Source organism: Panthera leo, chromosome B3 (genome assembly GCF_018350215.1).
Source record: "Panthera leo isolate Ple1 chromosome B3, P.leo_Ple1_pat1.1, whole genome shotgun sequence".
Lineage (NCBI taxonomy): Eukaryota > Metazoa > Chordata > Mammalia > Carnivora > Felidae > Panthera > Panthera leo.
Window position 1 is genome coordinate 19,898,861 of NC_056684.1, and position 19,469 is coordinate 19,918,329.

The 19,469-nt window shown below is 36.8% G+C and overlaps 1 pseudogene; it reads left to right on the forward strand.

The window, feature by feature from the left end:
- Positions 1-6,418: 6,418 nt before the first annotated feature.
- LOC122222507 lies at positions 6,419-6,742 on the forward strand (annotated as a pseudogene).
- Positions 6,743-19,469: the final 12,727 nt, after the last annotated feature.

Below are 19,469 nucleotides of genomic sequence, written 5' to 3' on the forward strand. Positions count from 1 at the left end.
CATTAATTTCACACAAAGCAGATTAGAAATCAAGGAAAATTTTCAGCGATAAAAGGGGTCATAATGATAAAGGGATCAATTCTCCAAAAGACCTAACAATTCTTAATGTAAATGTGCCCAAAAAGAGAGCATCAAAATATATGAGGAATGATAACTAAAAGAGAGCAGGGATAGGTATACTAATATAAAGTTAGGCCTCAAAACTAGTCTTAACAAATTCAAGAAGATTGAAATTATACCAGGTATCTTTTCCAATCACAATGGAATGGAACTAGAAACAAATAGCACAGGAAAAACTGGAAAATCCACAAATATGTGGAAGTTAAATAGCACAGTCTTCAACAACTAGTGAGTCAAAGTCACAAGGGAAATTAGAAAATATCTTGACACAAATGATGGGGTGCCTGGGTGACTCAGTTAGTTAAATGTCCAACTCTTGATTTCGGCTCAGGCCATGATCTTACTGTCCTGAGAGCAAGCCCTGTATCAATCTCCATGCTGAGCATGGAGCCTGCTTGGGAATTCTCTCTCCCTCTCCCCCAAAGCTCCCCCAATCCCTTTCTCTCTTTCTGTCTCTCCTCTCTCAAAATAAATAAATGAACATCTTTTCAAAAAAGAAAAAGAAAATATCTTGAGACAAATGAAAATGAAAATACAATATACCAAAACTTAGGGGATGCAGCAAAAGCAATACAAACAAGGAAATGGAGAGCTAAAATGTCTATATTAAAAAAGAAGAAAGATCTCAGATAAATAACCTAACTTTACACCCAAAGAAACTATAAAAGGACAAAGTAAGCTCAAAGGTAGCAGTAAGAAAAATCAGAATGGAGATAAACAAAATAGAGAATAGAAAAGCAATAGTAAAAAAATCAATGAAACTAAGAGTTATTCTTTTTATCAGCAAAATTGACAAACCCTTAACTAGATTAACTAAGGAAAAAAATACTAAAAAACTTAAATCAGAAATGAAAGAAGAGACATTACAACTGATGTCACAGAAATTAAATGGATTATAAGAGAATACTATGAAAAATCTATGCCAACAAATTGGATAACCTAGAAGAAATGGGTAAATTCCTAAAATCACACAACTGACAAAGAATGAGTCATGAAAAAATAGGAAATTTGAAAAGTATATAGTCAAGAGTTAAATCAGTAACCAAAAACTTCACAACAAAGAAAAAGCCCTTCACTGGATAAGTTCACTGAAGAATTCCACTAAACATTTAATAAAGAATTAACACAGGGGCACCTGCATGGCTCAGTCAGTTAGGTGTCCAAGTCTTGGTTTCGGCTTAGGTCATGATCTCACGGTTCATGAGTTTGAGTCCTGCATCGGGCTCCTCACTAAAAGTGCAGAGTCGACTTGGGATTCTCTCTCTCCTTCTCTCTCTCTGCCCCTCCCCCACTCATACTTGCTCGCTTATTCTCCCTCTCTCTCAAAATAAATAAATAAACATTAAAAATATCTTAGACACAAAATGGAATGGACATAAATAGAAAGGCATCCTATGTTCATGGATTGGAAGACTTAATATTGTTAAGATGTCCACACCATACAAAATGATCTACAGATTTAATGCAACCTCCATAAAAATTCCTATGACATTTTTTGTCAGAAAAAGACATTTTTGTCTTAAAATTCATATGGAATCTTGAGGGACCCTGAATAGCCAAAACTATTTTGAAAAAGAGGAATGAAGTTGGAGGAGTCATACTTCCTGATTTCCAAATATAGTACAAAGATATTGTAATCAAAACCGTGTGGTATTTGCATGAAGGCAGACAAATAGACCACTAAAATAGAATAGAAACCCCAGAAAAATACCTTTACAAATATGGTCGACAAGATCTTCAACAAGAGTGCCGAGATGACTTGATGGGGAAAGGATAATATCTTCAACAAATGGTGTTGGAAAACTGGATATCCACATGCAACAGACTGGAATTTTATCTTACACCATTAAAACACTCCTTTTTTTTTTTTCTCAACCACTCTGTCTCCCACACACTTCTGGCCACCCAATGCATAGATTTGTCTACACCAGCCAATTCTCTAGTTCTTGGTAGATGCTGATTGATTGGTGTCCTACAACTTAACTCAGTTCTCACACTAACCTTCCTGTAGTTAGCACAGACCCCATAAACTAAGGGCTCAGTCTCACAACTCATATGCCAGTCACAGCTCCCAAGTTGTCACCTATACTTCTGACTAATTGGCTATAAATTGGAGTTTCCCCTCCCCTCCCACAATCTAGAGTGGCTCATAGAACTCAAGAAAACACTTGCTTACATTTACCATTTTATTATAAAGGATATAACTCAGAAACAGCCAGATAGAATAGAAGCATAGGATGAGTATGTGGAAAGGATTGTGGAGCTTCAATGCCCTATCCAGGCACACTACTCTTCTAGTAATTCATGTGCTCACCAAACTGGAAGCTCTCCAAACCCCTTCAGTTAGACTTTTTTATGGAAGCTTTATTACATAGGCATGATTGACTAAGTCATTTGGCCATTGTTGATTACATTGATCTCTAGCCCCCTTCCCTTCCTTGGAGGTCAGGAGGTAGGGCTGACATTTCTATCTAATTACATGGTTGGTTCCCCTGGAAAACATCACCCTTCCCATTCCTGTGGGGTTTCTAAAAGTCATCTCATTAACAGAAGCTCAGGGTGTGGTTCAAAGGGGCTTTTTATAAAAAAACAAAAGTGAATCTTTCACCTTTATCACTCTTACCACTTGGGAAATTCCAAGGATCTTAGTAGCTAAGATCAAGAAAAGGATGGAAACCAAATAAATATATATACAAATCACAATATTACACCATCTACAAAAGTTAACTTTAAATGGATTAAAGACCTAAAACTATAAAATTTCTAGAAGAAAACATAGGGAAAACTTCATGACACTGGGTTTGGCAATGATTTCTTGGATATGACAACAAAAGTACAGGCAACCAAAACAAAAATTGACAAATGGGACTACATCAAACGTCAAACTTTTGTGCATCAAAGGATTCAGAATGAAATGAAAATTTCTGAATATTTGAATCATTATATTGTACACCTGAAACTAATATAGCACTGTATGTTAATTGCTTTTGAATAAAAGAGGAATATTATGAACAACTTTATGCTCACATATTTGACAACTTAGATGAAATGGATCAATTCCTTAAAGACACAATCTACCAAAACTCATACAAGGAGAAATAGATAACTGAATATACCTACATCTTTTAAAGAAGTTGAATTCTTAATTAATAATCTTCACAACAGAAAACATCTAACTCAGATGGTTTCGTGTGTGAATTCTATTAATCGTTTGCATAAGATGTAATACCGATAATCTACAATCTATTCCAGAAAATCAAAGCAAAGAGAACACTTCCTAACTCCTTGTGTAAAGCCAGCATAACACTAATACCAAAACTAGACAAAGACTTTATAAGCATATAAAATTACATGAACAAACAGAGGGCTGATGGGGTGGGAGGGAGGGGAGGGTGGGTGATGGGTACTGAGGAGGGCACCTTTTGGGATGAGCACTGGGTGTTGTATGGAAACCAATTTCACAATAAATTTCAAAAAAAAATTACAGACCAACATTTCTCATAAACATAGACATTTATAATTGTTAGCTCTTCCTGATGGATAGACCCTGTGATTATTATATAATGTCCTTCTTCATCTCTTGTTACAGCCTTTAATTTAAAGTCTAGTTTGTCTGATATAAGTATGGCTACTCCAGCTTTCTTTTGGCTTCCAGTAGCATGATAAATAGTTCTTCATCCCCTCACTCTCAATCTGAAGGTGTCCTCAGGTCTAAAATGAGTCTCTTGTAGACAGCAAATAGATGGGTCTTGTTTTTTTATCCATTCTGATACCCTATGTCTTTTGGTTGGTGCATTTAGTCCATTTACATTCAGTGTTATTATAGAAAGATACGGGTTTAGAGTCATTGTGATGTCTGTATGTTTTATGCTTGTAGCGATGTCTCTGGTACTTTGTCTCACAGGATTCCCCTTAGGATCTCTTGTAGGGCTGGTTTAGTGGTGACGAATTCCTTCAGTTTTTGTTTGTTTGGGAAAACCTTTATCTCTCCTTCTATTCTAAATGACAGACTTGCTGGATAAAGGATTCTTGGCTGCATATTTTTTCTGTTCATCACATTGAAGATCTCCTGCCATGCCTTTCTGGCCTGCCAAGTTTCAAAAGAGAGATCAGTCACGAGTCTTATAGGTCTCCCTTTATATGTTAGGGCACATTTATCCCTTGCTGCTTTCAGAATTTTCTCTTTATCCTTGTATTTTGCCAGTTTCACTATGATATGTCACGCAGAAGATCGATTCAAGTTACGTCTGAAGGGAGTTCTCTGTGCCTCTTGGATTTCAATGCCTTTTTCCTTCCCCAGTTCAGGGAAGTTCTCAGCTATTATTTCTTCAAGTACACCTTCAGCACCTTTCCCTCTCTCTTCCTCCTCTGGGATACCAATTATGCGTATATTATTTCTTTTTAGTGTATCACTTAGTTCTCTAATTTTCCCCTCATACTCCTGGATTTTTTTTATCTCTCTTTTTCTCAGCTTCCTCTTTTTCCATAATTTTATCTTCTAGTTCACCTATTCTCTCCTCTGCCTCTTCAATCCGAGCCGTCGTTGTTTCCATTTTATTTTGTATCTCGTTTAAAGTGTTTTTCAGCTCCTCCTGACTGTTCCTTAGCCCCTTGATCTCTGTAGCAACAGATTCTCTGCTGTCCTTTATACTGTTTTCAAGCCCAGCGATTAATTTTATGACTATTATTCTAAATTCACTTTCTGTTATATTATTTAAATCCTTTTTGATCAGTTCATTAGCTGTTGTTATTTCCTGGAGATTCTTTTGAGGGGAATTCTTCTGTTTGTTCATTTTGGATAGTCCCTGGAGTGGTGCGGACCTGCAGGGCACTTCCCCTGTGCTGTGGTGTATAACTGGAGTTGGTGGGCGGGGCTGCAGTCAGACCTGATGTCTGCCCCCAGCCCACTGCTGGGGCCACAGTCAGACTGGTGTGTGCCTTCTCTTCCCCTCTCCTAGGGGCGGGATTCACTGTGGGTTGGCGTGGCCCGTCTGGGCTACTTGCACACTGCCAGGCTTGTGGTGCTGGGGATCTGGCGTATTAGCTGGGGTGGGTAGGCAAGGTGCACAGGGGCAGGAGGGGCAGGCTTAGCTCGCTTCTCCTTAGGTGATCCACTTCAGGAGGGGTCCTGTGGCAGCAGGAGGGAGTCAGACCCGCTGCTGGAGGGGTGGCTCCGCAGAAGCACAGTGTTGGGTGTTTGCGAGGAGCAAGCAAGTTCCCTGGCAGGAACTGATTCCCTTTGGGATTTTGGCTGGGGGGTGGGCGAGGGAGATGGCGCTGGCGAGCCCTTTGTTCCCCGCCAAACTGAGCTCTGTCATCCCGGGGCTCAGCAACTCTCCCTCCCTTTGTCCTCCAGCCTTCCCGCTTTCTGAGCAGAGCTGTTAACTTATGACCTCTCAGATGCTAAGTCCCGCTTGCTGTCAGAACACACTCCGTCCGGCCCCTCCACTTTTGCCAGCCAGACTCGGGGGCTCTGCTTGGCCGGCGGGCCGCCCCTCCGCCCCGGCTCCCTCCCGCCAGTCCGTGTAGCGCGCACCGCCTCGCCGCCCTTCCTACCCTCTTCTGTGGGCCTCTCGTCTGCGCTTGGTTCTGGAGACTCCATTCTGCTAATCCTCTGGCGGTTTTCTGGGTTATTTAGGCAGGTGTAGGTGGAATCCAAGTGATCAGCAGGACGCGCGGTGAGCCCAGCATCCTCCTATGCCGCCATCTTCCGAAAAGCCAATAAAGTTAAATTTAAAAAAAGAATTGGAATTTATTTTAATTGAGATATAATTGACATATAGCATTATGCTCATTTCCAGTGTCATATAATAATTCAATATTTGTATATGTTGCAAAATGGTCACCACAATAAGGTTAATTAACATCCATTATCACACATAGTTAGAATTTTTTTCTTTTGATGAGAACTTTTCAGATCTACTCTGCTAGCAACTTTCAAATATACAATATAGTATTATTAACTATAGTCACCATGCTGTACATTATATCCCTATGCCTTATAACTGGGAGTTTGTATCTTTTGACTATTTTCACCCATTTTGCTCACCCCACACCACTGACCCCTGGCAACCACCAATCTATTCTCTGCATCTAGTAGTTTGGGTTTAGGTGTTTTGGTTTTTTGTTTTTTGTTTTTTTGGTTTGCTTTTGTTTTAGATTCCACATACAAGTGACATCATAGAGTACTTGTCTTTATCTGCCTGACTTATCTCATATGACATAAAGGCCTCAAGATCCATCCATGTTGGCAGAGATGGAAAAGTGGGGTAAGAGGGAGCCATGTGTCCACAGAAGTCTCTGAGAGAGCCTCCACAGAGGAGCAGAAGGAAATGGAAGATAAAGTAACTAGTCCAGAGAAAGCTGAAGAAGCAAAATTAAAAGCAAGGTATCCTCATCTAGGACAAAAGCTTGGAGGTTAAAATTTCTTAAGGAAACGATAACATAAAAGACAAAAATATTTTGATTCTGGGGTTACAATATGGCTAAAGCAAAAATCAATAAGCCACTTCCTACTGCAGCTCTGGATAAGACAGAAGTTACTGGTGACCACATTCCCATTGCACAGGACCTACCTCAATGGAAACCATCCCTTGTTACTAGCAAGCTGTTAACTGATTAAAAATGCTGAATTGGAAAAAAAAAATCCATCCATGTTGTTGCAAATGACAATGTTTCATTCTTTTTTATGGCTGCATAATATGTGTGTGTGTGTGTGTGTGTGTGTGTGTGTGTGTGTGTGTGATTTTCTTTATCCACTCAATCATCAAGGAATGTTAAGTTGCTTGCATATGTTTGCTATTGTAAATAATACTGCAGCTAACATGGGGGAGGGCGGCCCATAGATCTTTTTGAGTTAGTGTTTTTGTTTTCTTTGGCTAAATAACCAGAAGTGGAATTGCTGGGTCATATGATGTTTCTATTTTTTAATTTTTTGAGGAATCGCCATACTATTTTCCATATGTAAATATAGCATTTACATTCCCACCAACAATGCATGAGGGTTTCCTTTTCTCTACATCCTCACCAACACTTATTATTTCTAGTCTTTTTGATAATAGTCATTTGGTGTGATATTTCATTGTCATTTTGATTTGCATTTCCCTGATGATTACAGATATTGAGCACCTTTTCATGTACCTGTTGGCCATCTGTGAATAATTAGAACTTGAAATTAAAAACACACGCCATTTAAATGGGCATCAAAAATTGTAATGCTTAGGAATAAGTTTAACAAAATATGTAAATTATTTATATGAAGAAATCTAAAAAATTTTGATGAAAGAAATCAAAGAAGATCTAAATAACAAGATAAATACTGTGCATGAATGGATGAGATATTTTTTAAATACCAGTTCTTCCCAATGTAATGTATAAATTCAATGCAACCCCAATCATAATCTTGGCAAAATATTTTGTGAGTATTGCAAATTCAATTATGAAGTTTCTGCACAAAGGCAAAATATTTAGAATAACCAACACAGTATTACAGAAGAAAAACAAAGTCAGAGGAGTGACCATACTTGACCTCAAGACTTACTATAAGTGGAACTAGAGTGTATTATGCTAAGCAAAATAAGTCAGTCAGAGAAAGACAAATATCATATGATTTCACTCGTATGTGGAATTTAAGATACAAAACAAATGAACATAAAGGTCTCTTCCTTAATAATATAGAAACAGAGAGGGAGAAAAACCATAAGAGACACTTAAATACAGAGAACAAACTGAGGGTTCCTGATGGGGTGTTGGGTTGGGGGAAGGGCTAAAGGGGTGAGGGGCATTGAGGAGGATACTTGTTGGGGTGAGCAATGGGTGTTATTTGGAAGTGATGAATCACTAAATTCTATTCCTGGAATTATTATTACATTACATGTTAACTAACTTGGAATTAAATTTGAAGAAAAAAAAAGACTTACTATAAAGTTTACTATAAAGTTACAGTGACCCAGGCAGAGTGGTATTGCTTAATAGATAAATAAGTCAATGAAACAAAATGAAAAGTCCAATAAAAGTTCATACAAACACAATAGATTGTCTTTGACAAAGAAGCAAAGGCAATTCAATGGAGAAAGGATAGACGCTTATTAAACAAATGGTGTTGGAAAAATTGTAAATTCACATGCAAAAAAAAAAAGAAAAAGAAATAGAGTGGCTGAGTGAATTAAAAAAAAAGATGCAGACCTAATATCCTTCGCAAAAATTAACTTAAAATTAAATCTAAATGTAAAATGCAAAACTGTAAAACTCCTAATAGATAATGCGGGAAAAAATTTGAAGCAACCTTGGTTTGGCAATGACTTTTCAGATACAACACCAAAAACTCAATCCACGAAAGAAAAAAAAATTCAGTTATTCCAAAGGAAATAACAAGATAAAATATCTGGGAAAAAAATCTTAGTAAAATAGAGACAATTTACCTGATAAGGAGTTAAAAATAATGGTTATAAATATGCTCACTAAACTGGGGGAAAGAATGGATAAACACAGGGAGAACATCAACAGAGATGGAAAATATAATAGAAATCATAGAACTTCTGAACTGAAAAATACACTAGAGGGGTTCAACAATAGACTAGATGCAACATAAGAAAGAATCTGTTAACTCAAAGATAAGGCAGTGGAACTTACCCAATCAGAGCAGGAAAAAGAATGAAAATGAAAAAAAAGAGAAAGAAATAAAAAAGAAGATAGGTTAAGGGAAAAAATGGGACAACATCAATTGGACTGACACTCACAACATAGGGCTCCTAGAAGGAGAAGAGAGAGAGAAATGGGCAGAAATCTTATTTGAAGAAATAATGGCTGAAAATCTCCCTAACCTGGGGAAGGAAATGGACATCCAAATCCAGGAAGTTCAGAGAGCTCCAAATAAGAAGAACCCAGTAACTTTGCCATTAAAATGACAAAAGTTAGAAACAAGGAGAGAATATAAAAGCAGCAGGAGAGGGGCACCTGGGTGGCTCAGTTGGTTGAACGTCTGACCTCAGCTCAGGTCATGATCTCACAGTTTGTGAGTTTGAGCTCTTCATCAGGCTCACTGCTGTCAGCCTGTCAGCACAGAGCCTGCTTTAGATCCTCTGTCCCCCTCTCTCTGCCCCTCCCCAACTAGTGCTCTCCCCAAAAATGAATAAATATTTAAAAATAAAAATTAAAAAAGCAGTAAGAGAAAAAAGACTTGTTACATACAAGGGAACCTCCATAAGACTATCACTAGATCTTTCAGCAGAAACTTTGCAAGCCAGAAGAAAGTAGCACAATATTTTCAAAATATTGTGGGAAAAGCTTCTAGGTTTTTAGGTTTGCAAATAAGTTCTTTTAAGTAATACACAAAAGATAAAGAGAAAGGAATATAAGCACACCACTAAAGAAAATCATCAAACCACAAAAGTAAGGAAACAAGAGAAGAAAGGAACAGAGAAGAACTATGAAAACAGCCAGAAAACAATTAACAAAATGACAGTAAGCACATTGCTATCAATCATTACTTTAAATGTAAGTGGACTAATTCTCCAATCAAAAGACATAGAGTACCTGAATGGATTTCTTTTCAGAAATATCCATCTGTATGTTGCCTGTAAGGGACTTGCTTCAGATATAAGGACACACAAAGACTGCAGGTAAAGGGATAGAAAAAGATATCCCATGCAAGCAGAAACCAAAACAAAGCTGGAGTAGCTACACTTATATCAGACAAATAGACTTTATTTTATTTTTTTACAGGTTTTTTTTTGAAGGAATCATCATCATCATCATCATCATCATCATCATCATCATCATTCCTACACAAAAACATAAAACTTTAATGGTTCTAGATTTTTCCTCCTGTTAGGTTGTGGCCACTTCCTCACTAGGAGGGAAAAAGTACATCCATATCGGTTTCTCTGAGGACCCCGTGCAATTCAAGCAACAAAACCACAACTTACCAATTTTAAAGCCATTCCTAAAGATTCCTTTGTCCTCCTCATATTTTCAGGAATAGTGTAGCTATGTTCCAGAACAGATTGGCAACAGTTCTGAATACCCTCCCAAGTCCACACCAAACAGGAAACCAAGAATGTTCTTGGATCTGTTCTCACTTTCGCCCCTCAAGAACTCAGGAGTTCAACAAGACAAATAGACTTTAAAACAAAGGCTGTAATAAGAGACAAAGAAAGGTATACATTATGATAAAGTGGTCAACCTAACAATAAGCTATAACATTTTCAAATATTTATGCATCCAGTGTAGGAGTGCCTGAGTATATAAAGCACACATTAACAGAGTGAAAGGGAGAAATAGACAGCAACACAATACTAGCAGGATACTTTAACAACCCACTTACATCAATGGATAGATCCTCCAGACAGAAAATCAATAAGGAAACATTGGCTTTAAACAATACATTAGACCAGATGGACTTAACAGATGTTGACAGACCGTTCCAACCAAAGAATACACATTCTTCTCAAGTATACATGGAGCATTTTCCAAGATAGATCATATGTTAGACCACAAAATAAGTCTTAATACATTGAAGAGGGCTGAAATCATATCATGCATCTTTTCCAATCACAATGGTACAAAACTAGAAATTAATTACACAAGTAAAAGTGGAAAATTCACAAATATGTGGAGATTAGACCATGCTACTGACAACTAATGCTTCAAAGAATAAATCAAAACAGAAGTCAAAACATGCTTTGAGACTAATGAAAATGGAAAAATAACATACCAAAATGTATGGGATGTACCAAAGGCAGTTCAAAGAGGGAAGTTAACAGCAATAAATGCTTATGTCAAGAAATAAGGAAAGTCTCAGGGCATCTGGGTGGCTCAGTAGGTTAAACATCTGACTTTGGTTCAAATCATGATCTGCCAGTTCATGAGTTTGAGCCCCACATCAGACTCTCTGCTGACAGCTCAGAGCCTGGAGCCTGCTTCAGATTCTGTGTCTCCCTCTCTCCACCCCTCCCCAGCTCGCACTCTGTCTCTCTCTCAAAAATAAATAGACATTTAAAAAAAGAAGAAAAGTCTCTTGGAATGCAAGCTGCTGCAGTCACTCTGGAAAACAGTATGGAGGTTCCTCAAAAAACTAAAAATAGAACTACTCTATGACCCAGCAATTGCACTACTAGGCATTTATCCATGGCATACAGGTGTGCTGTTTCAAAGGGGCACATGCACCCCCATGTTTATAGCAGCACTATCAACAATAGCCAAAGTATGGAAAGAGCTCAAATGTCCATCGATGGATGAATGGATAAAGAAGATGTGGTATATATATACAATGGAGTATTACTTGGCAATGACAAAGAATGAAATCTTGCCATTTGCAACTATGTGGATGGAACTGGAGGGTATTATGCTAAGTGAAATTAGTCAGTCAGAGAAAGACAAAAATCAAATGACTTCACTCATATGAGGACATTAAGAGACAAAACAGATGAACATAAGGGAAGGGAAACAAAAATAATATAAAAACAGAGAGGGGGACAAAACATAAGAGACTCATAAATATGGAAAACAAACTGAGGGTTATGGGAGGGGTTGTGAAAGGGGGATGGGCTAAATGGGTAAGGGGCACTAAGGAATCTACTCCTGAAATCATTGTTGCACTATATACTAAATAGTTTGGATGTAAATTTAAAAAAGTAAAACAAGTTAATAAGAAAAAAAAAGATTAGGTCGGCACAAAACCTGCTTCTTGACTAAGAATAATGGCTTCATAACAAAGTCATTGTTCATGTTAATCTGATTTTCCTCTATAACCTAATATTGTTTTTTTACTGCCTTAAAGTATTAAATATAAATAAAACATAAATTCTGATATGTTTCCATGAAAAAAGGAACCACAGATTTCAATGTTATCGAGTACCAATCTTCTCATTACATACCCAGGATTTCCAAAGGATCTCACATTCTAAAAAGTAAATTTTTCCTTTATTTCAGTGTAAAAATCCAAAATACTCTAAAATCAAATTTTACTGAAAGCATTTAATAAAATATTAACACAATAAAATAGAGACATGTAAGCTGGCAGAATCCAGGTTTCAAATAAGCAAATGAATTCAACATGGTCTAATTCATATCGTGTTAGAATCTATACAGACAGTACTAAATACAGCCATCTAATTAAAATCTTTTTGGGACTATCTAGTCTTCAAGATTTTGTTTCAGAGTAAAGGAGCTTCTTGGAACTTCCCAGAAGCCTCTGGTTGACCAGAGAACCAAAGGTAGAAGGACATAGTGAAACCGCAGAAGATAAAGATGGTCCCTGTGCAGGCTGTGCTGCCCTGCCCTGCTTTCTCTGGAGAAAGGCCATGACAAAGGCCTCAGGGAGTCTATTAAGAAAGACTTTCCATGATGCTTACTGGGGTATCCTATTCTATCATTTATATAGGTAAATTACATGTATAATAATAAACCACTGCTTCTTTGAAGACTTTGATTAAAAAAAAGTCTCAAATAAACAATCTAATTTATAGTACAAAGAACTAGAAAAAGAACAAGCAAAACCCAAAAGTAACAGAAAGAAGGAAATAAGAAAGATTACAGCAGAAATAAATTAAAAGACAATTTTAAAAGATCAATGAAAATAAGAGCTTGTTCTTTAAAAAGTAAACAAAATTGACAAACTTTTGGCTAGATCCACTGAGAAAGAGACAGAGATAGACACAGAAAGGGAGGAGACTCAAATAAATAAAATCAGAAATGAAAGATGAGATGTTGCAACTGATACCACAAAAATACAAAGGATCATAAAAGACTGATATGAACAATTATACACCAACAAATTGGAAAACCTAAAATAAATAGAGAAATTCCTGGAAACCCATAATCTACCAAGACTGAATCATGATGAAAAAGAAAATCTGAATACTGATCACTAGTAAAGAAATTGAATCGGTAATCAAAAACCTCCCAACAAACAAAAGTCTAGGACCAGCGAGCTTCATTGGTGGATTCTTTCAAACATCCAAAGAAGAAACATTCAAAGAACCTTCTCAAAGTCTTCTAAAAAACATAAGAGGAGGGAACTCTTCCAAACTCATTTTACAAGGCCAGCATTAGCCAAATACCAAAGCCAGACAAGGATGCCACAAGAAAAGGAAATTATAGGCCAATTTCCCTGATGAACATAGATGTAAAAATCCTCAATAAAATATTAGCAAACTGGGTACAATATATTAAAAAGATCACATTTTGTGATCAAGTGGCATTTATTCAAGCAATTCAAGGATGTTTCAACATCCACAAATCTGTTAATGTGATACACCACATTAACCAAATGAAGGATAAAAATCATATGATTATCTTAATAGATGCATAAAAAATATTTGTCAAAATTCAACATCCATTTATGATAAAAACTCTCGACAAAGTGGGTATAGAAGGAATGTACTAACATAATAAAGGTCATATATGAGATATCCATAGGTAACATCATACTCAGTGGTGAAAGCTGAAAATTTCTGCTCTACACTCAGAAACAAAGTAAGGACGCCCCCTCTCACCACTTTTATTCAATATACTACTGGCAGTACTAGCCACAGCAATTATATAAGAAAAAGGAAATGCATCCAAATTGAAAGACAGGTAAAAGTGTCACTATTTACAGATAACATGATACTATATAGAGAAACCTGTAAAGACTTTAGCAAAAAACTATTAGAACTAGTAAGCAAATTGAGTGGGATACAAAATTAAATACATAAATCTGTTCCATTTCTGTTCACTAAATATGAACTACCAGAAAGACAAATTAAGGAAAATCCCATTTACAATTATATCAAAAATAATAAAATACTTAGGAATGCATTTAAACCAAGGAGGTGAAAGATTTTTACTTTGAAAAAATATAAGGCATTGATGAAAGAAATTGAAGAAGACTGAAATAAATGGAAAATATATCATGCTGGTAGATTGGAATAATTAATATTGTTAACATGTCCTTACTACCCAAAGCAATATCCAGATTCAATGCAGTCCCTAACAAAATACCAATGGCATCTTTCAGAGAACTAAAAAAGAATCCTAAAATTTGTAAGGAACCATGAAAGACCCCAAATAGCCAGCCAAAGCAATCTTGAGAAAGAAGAATAAATCTGGTGGTATCACCCTCTCTGATCTCTAACTATCCTCCAAAGGCATATTAATAAAAATAGTGTATTGACACAGAAATAGACACATAGGTCAATAGAACAGAATAGAAAGTCCAGATATAAGCCCATCCTTATACAGTCAATTAATCTTTGACAAAGAAAGCAAGAACATAAGTGTTGTCAGGGAAAATGGACACCTACAAGCAAAAAAGTGAAAGTGTACAACTTTTCACACCATTTATTTATTTATTTAAATTATTATTACTTTGATTATTAATTATTAATTGTTATTAATTATTAATTTAATATTAATTATTATTAAATTTATTTATTAAAAATAAACTCAAAATGGATTTAAGGCTTAATTAGAAGACAAGAAACCATAACAATTCTAGAAGAAAACATAGGCAGTAAGCTCTTGAACATCAGTATGAGCAATAATTTTTTGGATCTGTCTCTTTAGGCAAAGGAAACAAAAGTAAATATAAAAATATGGGACTGCATCAAACTAAAAAGCTTTTGCACAGCAAAGGAAACCTTCAACAAAATGAGAAGACAACCTACTGAATAGGAGATGTTTGCAAATGATATAACTGATAAGGAGTTAACATGCAAAATATATAAAGAGCTCACATAACTCAATATAAAAAAAAATCCAATTAAAAATGGGAGGAGGAAGTGAAAAGATATTTCTCCAAAGAAGACATACAGATGGCCAACAGATACATGATATGCTCACCATTACTAAACATCAGGGAAATGTAAGTCAAAGCCACAATGAGATATCACCTCACACCTGTCAAAATAGCTGTTGTCAAAAAGAGTAATTCACAAGGATGTCCCTGGTGCACTGCTAGTGGGGATGCAAAATGGTACAGCCATTATGAAAAACAGTATAGAGTTTCCTAAAAAAATTAAAAATAGAATGACCATTGAATCTAGCAGTTCCCTTCTGGGTATTTATCTGAGGAAAAAGAATACATTAATTTGTAAAGATATATGCACCCCATGTTCATTGCAGCATTATTTACAATAGCCAAGACATGGAAACAACTAAGTGTCCATCAATATTACTCAGCTGCAAAAAAAAAAAAAAAAAAAGAATGAAATCTTGCCATTTGCAACAACATGGATTAACCTAGGGGATATTATGCTAAGTTAAATAAGTCAGACAAAGACAAATACTGTATGATTTCACTTATGTGTGGAATCTAAAAACAAAACAGAAACCAACTCATATATACAGAGAACAATTTGGTGATTTTCAGAGTGGGGGGGAGGAAGGAGCAAAATAAGGAAAGGGGATTAAAAGATACAAATTTCCACTTATAAAATAAATAAGAAATGAGGATGCAATGTACAACATAGAGAATATTGTTAATAATATGTAACAACGTTGTAAGGTGACAAACAGTAGCTAGATTTGCCATTGTGATTGCTTTGTAAGATATATAAATGGTGACACACTATAGAATCATTGAAACTAATATATTATGCATCAACTACACTTCAAAGGAAAAAAAAAACAATGATCAAAAAAATGTCTGCTATGGAAGACAGTTTGGCAGCTTCTTACAAAGCTAAGCATACTCTTACCATATGATCCAGCAATCAAACTTTTGGTATTTAGTTAAATGAGTTGAAAATTTAAGTGCATGCAAAAATCTGCACAAAACAGTTTATTCATAATTGCCAAAACTTGGAAGCAATCAAGATGTCCTTTAATAGATGAATGGATAAATAAACTGTGGAACATACATACAAAGATTATCATTTAGCAATAAAAAGAAGTGAGCTATAGAGCTACAGAAAGACATGGAGGAAACTTAAGTGAATATTGCTAAGTGAAAGAAGCCAGTCTGAAAAGGCTATATAAAGTATGATACTTACGTGACATTCTGGAAAAGAAAAAATTTTGGAGACAGTGAAAACATCAGTGGTTGCCAACGGTTCATGGGGAGAGGGAGAGAGATTGACAGGTGAGACAGAGATCAATTTTTAGGGTGGTGACACTATTCTGTATGATACTGTAATGGTGCATATATGATATAAGGCAGTCGTTAAAATGCATAGTACTGTACAACACAAAGAATGAAGTCTAATGCAAACCATCAATTTTAGTTTTTTTTTAAATGTTAAGTTCCTATTTGCATTTCATAACTTTTTTGTCTTCAAGTGTATTTTATCTTTTATTAATGTAGCCACTTCAGCTCTCTTATTGTTACTGTTTGCACATTATATCTCTTTACTTTAATCCTCTGAATCTAAAGTGTATCTCTTATCAGCAGCATATTGCTGGATCTTGGATCTTAATTCTAATCTGACATCTCTGCCTTTTGGTTGGCGTGTTTAATCCATTCACGTTTATTTTTTAAATTTGTCTTGTTGAAACTATCTCTGCCATTTGGATATTTGTTTTGTTCTTTTATTCTTCCCCACTGCCTTCTTTTGTAGTAAGTAGATATTTTCTAGTGTATCGTTTTCATTCTTTTGTTGATTTTTTTACTATTTTTGTTTTAGTTGTCTTCAGTAATTGTTTCAAACCTGAAGCACTTAGGGAGGCAGAATGGGTGTCAGAAGACTTGTCAGAGTTACCAGGTAGATGCAAACTGCTGTCTATGCTTTCTCCTGCCTGCTGGAGCTACTGACTTCTGGAAGCCTATCTGCTTCAGTCTTTCTCTCTGGGGATTAATTTTGCCTCTAGGTCCCAATTTGGTCTGTTGCAATCTGAGCCTGATGTACTCAGACTTTTTGACCTGGGTTCCGTTTGCAGTCACCAACTGTGATCTCAAGGCTTTCTGATCTTTGAACAGCCCTACTTGCTCTAGTAGAAGTCAATAAGTAAACTTTTCTAGGTGCAGAAAGTGGGGATCTGAATCAGATAATCTTGAAGTTTCTTTCAAATTCCATTATTCTCTGATTGCCTTAAAATAGTATTGGAAACATTTCTTAGCTTCTACTGTTCCCATGCATTATCTTCTTAAATCTCTGCAAAGTTTCAGGTGGGTGCTTTAAACACCTTTATGCCTGATAAACTGTTACTGAAATCATAACCCTTTATGATATGATTGTTCACTGTTAGACTTTTGTATTATAAAACTACAGGATATCTTAAATATGTTTTCTGATAGATCTAGGGCAGCAAATCCCTTCTGGATATTTTTCTCAGAAATTACATTGAAAGAAATAAACAGCTGTCAGGAGTATGAAGGCTAAACCATTAGATTGCTGAGTCAGTGCTCTGGAAGTTACAATATGTCCTAGAATGCAAGTCACATGCCCTGACATTCAAGTACTCATTTTCTTTTTTGAGGGTCAACATAAATTAGTAGTGGGAGGTTGAAAAGAAGACAGGGGAATTACTGGCAAATACAAATGCATGTAGAAGTAGTGACCAACATTCTAATTGTGCAGCCATGGTCAAACATACAGATAATATTCAAAATATGATTAATACCTAATTTGTGGAAAGCCATTCTTAAGTAAATGGTTCTCTTTGTCCATTACAGCTATTGAATTATATATTTCTTTGTTGGCTTGGTCTTATTTTTCCCTGCAAGACCCTATAAAACAGTTGTAATGAAACATAGTATTTTAAATATATAAAACCAATACACTTATCCTTAAAACATATTTCATTCTAATGAAGTAGAGTCAAAAGGCTTATTGCCAAGTATGTTCCCTCTTTGGCAAGATACTAGACTTGAAATCCAGGCTTTGAGGATTTGGTTGATTTTTTTTTTTTTTTTTGCCTGCTACTTAAATGGCCTACACTTGACTTACAGCTTAAACCATATGCTAACGAGAGAAGAGAGTCCTGTTGTCTGTCTCTGCTGGCCCTTGGGGCCTTCTTCTGTCCGGTAGAAAAAAGGTCTCATAAAGGAGGTGTAAAAGAAAGCCTTCCTCCTTCCCTCTGAAGGGTGGTTGGTAGAAGAAGAGCAAGAAGGGTCTGCCCCAGTGGTCAACCTGATGTAGGCGTTGAACATGCTTCATGGATTTCCAGCAGGAAGGGACACAGGATGCCTGGGCTCCACAAGGAGCACCTGAGTGGGGTCCCTTGAGCCAACATGAGGTGACCCTGCCTACTTAAGAGCACTGAGTGGTCAGGCAGAGAGTTCTGAACCCAGCACGGAGCTGAGCTGAGATCCACGGGGCTGGCCCTGAGTCAATGGTAGTGTGGTGATGCCAGGCTGCAGAGGGCCCAACAGGGTGGCATGGAGGACACTAGATGGAGGAGAAACAAGGTCTCAGGGCCCATGCCCCATACAAATGGCTCCTGAGCTTACAGGTCCCACCACGAATCTACCAGCTCCAGGCCTCAGCTCAGAAGCCAGCAGGACCCCAGCAACCAGGCAGCCAAGGGTATCACTAGGACCCAGAGAAAGACAATAGCAGATGAGTACCCCAGGCAAAAGGAAACTGGGAAGCTGATTAGTGTCCACAGGGTAATTTAAAGTATTGTGTGCATCTGAGGTTTAAACTTGATGCGCCTTTTAGTTGGGTTCTGTTGGTTTGTTTGCTTTGTTTCCCTGCTAGAAATAGGAAGTATTTAAAGAAGGCAAGAAATTATATAAACAAAATAAGAAACGATGTTTTCTCTTCACATGCAAACTGTGGCTTATATCATTGCAAGTAGGTTACAGGTTGACAGGAAGTGTACACATATATGTGCACATGCACACACATACACACACACACACACACACACACCTGCTGTAACCCAGGTACAGAACTTAACAGAAATCAAAGTCAAGGCAGAGCTAGGCAGACACAGCCTTCTCTGCATGGCTTTCTCCTGCCCTGAAATTCCTTCCAGGGCTCACAGTTGCCCGTGAAACCTTTTCCTGCAAAAGAAGTTCTGTCCAATTCTTGTTAAGTCTTGTACACTGGAGCTGGTGGCACCATTTCAGAAGAACTTCCACAAACCATTTTAAGAGAACATTCACCAACATAGAGAGCTACTAGTTTTTGAAGCTAAGTTGGCACCAGTGCAGCCAATACTCATCCACCATTATTGTACACAATGTACATGGATACAGATGATTATGGGTGTTATGTACACATTATTTTACTTATGAAACTAATTTTTTATCAAGTCAACATTTTAACCATCTTAGAGTTTTTAGAATGTAGTGATCAGTGTCAGAGTATCTCCTTCGGGAAAAATAAGATAAAAACAGAAAGGGAGGCAAATCATAAGAGATTCTTAAATACAGAAAAACTGAGGATTGATGGAGGGGTGTTGGGTGGGGGGATGGCCTACAT